Raw genomic sequence first — 7,709 nt, forward strand, 5'->3', positions numbered from 1 at the left:
TGCTCTTTATATACATCTCGAAATTTAGAGAGGGAACATGTGAGTTTATGAATTTCCTGTAGCCAAATCTAAGAGTTGGTCATGTTGCTGACGCACCCCACCACTGCTTTGCTTTTTATATTTAATCTTCCTCTGCATGATGTGTAATAATCAAGTTCCTTTTTTGCCATTCTCATCTAATTTCTTATCCATTTTTCCTTGGGGTGGTTCTATTTTTATGAACAGCAACACCCTTTCCCCTCTTGTGGAACATATTCTGTTATATTCAAGTGAAAATAGACTGCGTCTTACTCAGAAGCCCATGTTTCATACACAGGAGTTTCATTACATCTACAGAGATGGCCTCTTTGTAGTTGGAATAGGCACCTGGCCTCACGGGTTTACAGCTGGGAATAGGTGGAAAGATGCAGGTAGCGCTCTTGGCTCACGTGTGTGGTAGAAACTCATGAAGGGAGCATTGGTGATGCTCAAACCAAGGTGATTACTCACTCCATCGCTCCCACTGCTATATCCAGTGTCCTCAGCACATTTGGATCCACATATGTTTTTACAGGCTATAATTAGAAGATGGAATACCACTTCTTTCAATGCTCCTAACAAAAGTATTTTTTATTATTTTATTTACAGGTATTTGTCAATCTTGAACTAGAGACTCATGATAATGGTTATTTTAGTTATTTTTTAAATTTATTTATTCTAATTAGTTATATATGTGACAGCAGAATGCATTTCAATTAATAGTACACATACAGAGCACAATTTTTCATATCTCTAGTTATACACATTCAAGTCTTCATGTATGTACTTAGGGCAATGATGTCCATCTCATTCCACCATCTTTCCTACCCTAATCCCCCTCCCTTCCCTTTCCTTCCCTTTGCCCTATCTAGAGTTTCTCCATTCCTACCATGCTCACTTACCCATCACCATTATGATTCAGCATCCACATATCAGAGAAAATATTTAGCATTGGGGCTTTTTTTTGGATTAGCTAACTAAGCATTATAGTCTCCAATTCCATCCATTTACCTGCAAATACCATGATGTTATTCTCTTTTAATGAAGAGTAATGTCCCATTGTGTATATATACCACAGTTTCTTTATTCATTCATCTACTGAAGGGCATCTAGTTTGGCTCCACAGTTTAGCTATTGTGAATTGTGCTGCTGTAAACATTGATGTGGCTGTGTCCCTGTAGTATGCTGTTTTTAAGTCCTTTGGGTATAGACCAAGGAGTGAGATAGCTGGATCAAATGGTGGTTCCATTCCAAGTTTTCCATATTGGCTGCTCGAATTTGCAGTCCCACCAGCAATGTATGAGTGTGCCTTTTTCCCCACATCCTCACCAACACTTATTGTTGTATGTATTCTTAATAGCTGCCATTCTGACTGGAGTGAGACGAAATCTTTGAGGAGTTTTGATTTGCATTTCTCTAATTACTAAAGATATTAAACGTTTTTCATATATTTGTATATTTGTTGATTGATTGTATATCATCTTCTGAGAAGTGTCAGTTCAGTTCCTAGGCCCATTTATTAATTGGGTTATTTGGTTTTTGTTGTTAAGATTTTTGAGTTCTTTATATATCCTAGAGATTAGTGTTCTATCAGATATGTGTGTGGTAAAAATTTTCTCCCATTCTGTAGGCTCTCTATCCACCTTATTGATTGTTTCTTTTGCTCCACCTTATTGATTGTTTCTTTTGCTGAGAAAAACTTTTTAGTTTGAATCCATCCCATTTATTGATACTTAAATTTAATTCTTGTGCTATCGAAGTCTTATTAAGGAAGTCGGGCCCTAGCCCTAATCCAACATCATGAAGATTTGGACCTACTTTTTCTTCTATTAGACACAGAGTCTCTGGTTTAATCCCTAGGTCCTTGCTCCACTTTGAATGTTGTGCATAGTGAGAGATAGGGCCTTAATATCATTTTGCTGCATATTGATTTCCAGTTTTCCCAGCACCATTTGTTGAAGAGGTTCTCTTTTCTCCAACATATGTTTTGGCACCTTTGTCTAATATGAGATGACTTTATTCATGTGGAATTGTCTCTATGTCCTCTATTCTGTACAAGTCTACAAGTCTATTGGTCTACAAGTTTATTTTGGTGTCAATACCATGCCATTTTTGCTACTATTGCTCTACAGTATAGTTTCAAGTCTGGTATAGTAATGTCACCTGCTTCACTCTTCGTGCTAAGAATTGCTTTAGCTATTCTGGGTCTCTTATTTTTCCAAATGAATTTCATGACTGCTTTTTCTGTTTCTATGATGAATGCCAATGGTATTTTGATGGAATTGTATGAAATCTGTATAGGACTTTCAGTAGTATGGTCATTTTGACAATATTATTTTGCCTAACCAAGAGATAGGTAGATCTTTCCAACTTCTAAGGTCTTCTTTAATTCCTTTCTTTAGCATTATGTAGTTTCATTGTAGAGGTCATTCACTTCTTTCATTAAGTTGATTCCTAAGTATTATTTTTGAGGCTATTGTAAATGGGGTCATTTTTCTCATTTCTCTTTCAGAAGATTTGTCACTGATGTACAGAAATGCCTTTGATTTATGGGTGTTGATTTTATATCCTGCTACTTTTTTTAAAAAGTTCATTCTTTAAAAGAAAACAAGTCAACAAATAAGTGACTAACATTACATCTCAAAGTCCTAGGAAAAGAATAACAAATCAATACCAAAAGCAGTAGAAGACAGGAAATAACTAAAATCAAGGCTAAAATTAATGAAATTGAAACAAAAGAAACAATTGAAACAAATGAAAAAACAAAAAGTAGGTTTTTTCAAAAAATAAATAAAATTGATAACCCACGCTAACAGAGAGAAGGAGAGAGAAAAGTCAAACTACTAACTTCCATGATGAAAAAGGAAATATCAAGATGGACACTACAGAAATACAGAAGATAATTAGAAATTATTTTTAAAATTTCTATTCCAATAAAATAGAAAATATTTAAGGCATCAACAAATTGCTAGAGTCATAGGATTTGCCCAAACTCAATCAGGATGATATACACAATTTAGATGGATCACTTTTAAGCAATGAACTAGAAGATGCCATGAGAAGACTACCAACCAAGAAAAGCTCAGGATCAGATGGATACAGAGCTGAGATCTATATTAGTTCTTTTGATGGAAGTTTTATTTTAGTTCTGTTTTATTTCAATGTACTTCTTCCTCTCCAACCTGTCCTTTGTGGACATCTGCTTCACCTCCACCACTGTGCCAAAGATGCTGCTGAACATTCAGACACAGAGCAAGGCCATAACACATGAAGACTGCTTCATACAGATTTACATTTTTATATTATTTGTAGGGTTGGACAACTTCCTCCTGGGCGTGATGGCCTATGACGAGTATGTGGCCTTCTGCCAACCCCTGCACTGCATTGTCATCGTGAACCACAGGGTCTGTGGAGTGCTGGTGCTGGCATGCTGGGTCACAAATGTCCTGAATTCCTTACTAGAAACTTTAATGGCATTGTGGCTGTCCTTCTGCACAGACCTGGAAATCCCACACTTTGTGAACTGAATCAACTGGTCCTACTTGCTGCTCTGACACTTTTCATAATGACACAGTGATGTATTTTGCACCTTTGGTACTGGATCGAGGCCCCCTCATGTGTATCTGTTACTATTACTCCAGAATAGTGTCTTCCATGAGTGCTATCTTATCAGCTCAGGCAAATTATCATTTACCTGAGCTGATAAGATAGCATTTTCCACATGTGTGTCTCACCTTTCGTGATTCCTTATTTTATAGCACCTTCCTGGGGGTGGACTTTAGTTCTGCTGTGACCCCAAACTCATGCTCTACTGCCACAGCCTCGGTGATGTACACAGTGTTCACCCCCATGATGAACCCCTTCATCTATAGTCTGAGGAATAGAGACATCAAGAGAGCTCTGAAAAAAATTTCAAGATAAAACTTTAAAAGGGTCCATGTTGCTGGGTCGGAAAGTTTTTTTTGGATCACAGAGCTCAAAGCCTCAGGGCAAAAAGTTACAATATTTTCATCTGATTTTAGAAGGACAACTTGTTCCTTCTATTCGTTTTCTGGAGTTTCTCTTCCTTTGATTTCAACATCCCTATGAAAATTATAAAGCACACCCTGATAAGCTTTCTGTTCCCTCTGAGATATGAACAGTGTTCCTCTTAACCACTTGCATACTAATCAAACTTATTTTCAATCCTGGATTAGAGATATTGGAAATTCACTTTCATCTCATGGGATGACATGCATTTATGAAAACCATTTCTTCTCCCATGATGGATCATATGGAGTAATTTTTCTTTTATTGATACTAAAACACACAGTCGTGCATGGTACTCCTGTGGGGGAAATGCATTTGACAGTTAAGATGGCCTGTGTAATAATCCAATACTGTAGGGACTCCCACAGCATGGCTTTGCCCTTGTGGGTCCCTCATGCCTCTGCGTGTCCCCATCTCAGCTGTTCTTCCTGATGAGGCAGATTCCAACAGACCAGTGAGCTTCATGGCTGAGCTTTGGCTTTTCTTCTAACCATTGGGATTCTTTTCTCTTGCCCAGCTTGGTGTCCACAGTCTCTACCATAATCACTGGCAAAGCTTATTTTCAAATACATGTCTCCACTTGAAGTCTACGTGGAAAGAAAAACTTAAAATGAAAGTTTGGTTACTTTGGTCTCAGAAGCAGAGAGGACATAAAATATGATGAGACAAACCTCTACATTACACATTGTATTGCTATGTAAAATATGTCTTTTCATCTGGCAAATACAATCACGAGATGTGGAAGGTTGGTGTTCATGTGTCAGGGGTTTGATCGTTGAGATTGGTCAGCATTTTCTTGTTTGCAATATTGAGTCAGTGATGTGTTTTTGCTTGAAAATGTTCAGTGCTGCCTAGAAATATAATCCTTCCATTGTTCTAAGTGAAATATTCCTCCCCTTTCTGAATTTTACCACAGCAAGAGAAGGTAGTAAATGAGCAATACCCGTATGCTCCATATGTGTGTCTTCAGGCTCAGAATGACTTCAGTCCTCAAGATCAAAGGATGGCTCACAATGGAGCTTATTCCTGCCCTTCATGTGATTCTGGCCACAGGCTCTACTATGAACATGAAAGTTCTTTTATTGAGTCAAATTCAGAAAACCCCAACAGGTAGTCCCATTAGGTAACAAAAAACCTTATTAAACAATTTGCATTGAGAACTGCTTGTTCTGCAGCAATAGCTAGCCCTTGCAATAACTAAAGAGAACAGAGTTGAGGGTAATTGTAATAAACTGCCAGTTTGTTTCTTTGGTATTTGTTCTGATTTTCAAGACAATATTCACAGTTGGATATAAAAGGTGGGGTAATGTAGTCACAGGTTGCAAAGATGAGAGCTTGGATGCCTGTGGGGGACCGTCCTTCTGTCCACTTACCCAGCAGCTCTGACCTAGAGAAGCTCATGTAAACACACACACACACACACACACACACACACACACACACACACACACTCACTCACTAATATGGTTCTCACCTTGCCAACTTGCTTGAATGGGGGGGGGCAGCAAATTTCTGAGAAGGGGCAGATAGTCAACGTCTTGGGCTTCACAGGACACATGGTCTCTCCCAGAGACTCAGCTCTGCCATTAGGGTGGCAGTCACCATATATACCAAAGGAGCGGGTGTGGCTGTCTCCCAACAAAACTTTACTTATGGAGACCAAAATTTGAACTTGATGCAAAACCACAGTGAGATGCACTTCACACCCCAGAATGAACATAGAGAGGCACAGACTGCAGAATACCCCTTGGAGGTGTAACCCGGAACTGCTGGTGTCTGGGGAGACTAATGGTTACCAGTGCTGAACAGGGAAGAAGAAGGGTAGTAGAGGTTGTCAACAGGCACAAAGTCACAGTTAGGAGGAATATGTTCCGGTGTTCTGTTGCTTACTAGAGTGACGAAAGCTAATCAGAATGTAATTTTTTTAAATCTAGAATATTTTGGATAATCTCAGCACAAAGAAATGACATATGTTTAAGGTGATACATGCGTTAATTACCCTAAAATGATCATTACACATTATTGACAACAGGTATCAATAAGTAATATAAAAAGTAACATTTTTTTAAAAAGAAAATTAAAATATTGGTGAGGATGGGGAGAATTTTGAATCCTCATACATTACTGCTGGGAATGGAAAATGGTCGGGCCAGTGTGGAAAACAGTTTGGCAGTTGCTCAGAAAGTTAAACATAGAATTATCATATCACATAGCAACTCCACCCCATCAGTGTGTACCCCAAAGAATGGAAAACTGGGACTCAAGTAGATGTTCATAGTACATATTTAGTGCTGAGTTGCTGAAGCTGGCTTTATACTTGCAATCCTCCTGACTCAGCCTCCTGAGCCACTGGGACAAAGAGAAATTTATGTGTTCTTAACTGAAAAAGAAAAATTAATAGCAAATAAATAAACAGCAATCAAGGAAAATGAAATTAATTTTTTTTAAGGAGCTAAAATGTCAAGCATTAGTTTAGGAAAAATCTACCAAATTGATTATATTCAATAGTTGTTAGACCAGGGTGAAATGGATATTCCTATATGGTAGGCATTAGAGTAAACTTACAGGGGTTTAAGGTGATGAAATGATATGAGTGTAATGGATATTCCTATATGGTAGTAACTAGAGTAAACTTATATAGACATTTTATTCAGCAATTTGGTACCAGTTATGAAAATTTAATCTGGATATACCTAAGGCCCAGTAATCACACCTCTTTTAATCTATGTCACATTAAACAATCCCATGTTCACAGAAAGCTATTTATAAGGTTTATTGCAGTATATTTGCAAGAGTGAAAATTTTCACTACATATAAGCAACCATCAATAAAGAATAGCAAAATTAATAGGGTATATTGGTATAAATTTTAAAAATAGGATACACCTGTGCATGATATAGCTCTTATACAGATATTGAAAAGATCTCCACTATTGCCCTCCCTGCTATAGGGCATAAATGCATTCTACTGTCATGTATAACTAATTAAAACAAATAAAAAATTAATTTAAAAAACCTCTGATGCACGAAGTTGAATGGGAAAGGCAAGTTGAAATATAATCCATATGGTATTATCAAGTTAATACCTACAGTATAATATTGTATCTTTTTATAAGTGCAAGGTGAAGAGCCTGAGTTTAGGAGCAATGATTTTAAACATAACAGCCCCCTTTGGTAACGAGATTTTTTCAATAGTACATATAATTATTAATATTATTTCATTGTTACAAGAGTTGGCTTAGGGCTTATAAGGGAGAGCACACATCATATTCATAATAGGTGAGACTTCTGCCTAGCAAACTCAAATTGGGCCAGGAAGCAATACAGAATTTGGTGTAACCTGGGGATATGGATATTCAAACTTACAATGTATGGATTTGTCAATATATTCCCCATGGCACACTAGTAACTTAACAATAAAGACTGAAAAGAATAAGATGTCTACCAGGAATTTGAAAGAATAGTTTAATTTTTCACAGTAATTACCCATTTTTCTTTCAGTGTGATTATGAAAGATAAATAGAGAAGTATACTGCTAAAATTTATAAGGAACAATAGTAGTGTGGGGACCAGGTGGCTCTGTGGGAACTGCCTTCTCAGACTTTCTAAGTGTGAGTGTTGGGAATGCCAAGTCTTGTCTCAGGCTGGGGACACAGTGCTTTG

General features: G+C 37.4%; 1 pseudogene; it reads left to right on the forward strand.

Moving 5' to 3' along the window:
- The first annotated feature begins 3,110 nt into the window (after positions 1-3,110).
- Positions 3,111-3,939, forward strand: LOC144368046 (olfactory receptor 7A5-like; annotated as a pseudogene).
- The last annotated feature ends 3,770 nt before the right edge of the window (positions 3,940-7,709 follow it).

Source organism: Ictidomys tridecemlineatus, chromosome 2, assembly GCF_052094955.1.
Source record: "Ictidomys tridecemlineatus isolate mIctTri1 chromosome 2, mIctTri1.hap1, whole genome shotgun sequence".
Classification (NCBI taxonomy): Eukaryota; Metazoa; Chordata; class Mammalia; order Rodentia; family Sciuridae; genus Ictidomys; species Ictidomys tridecemlineatus.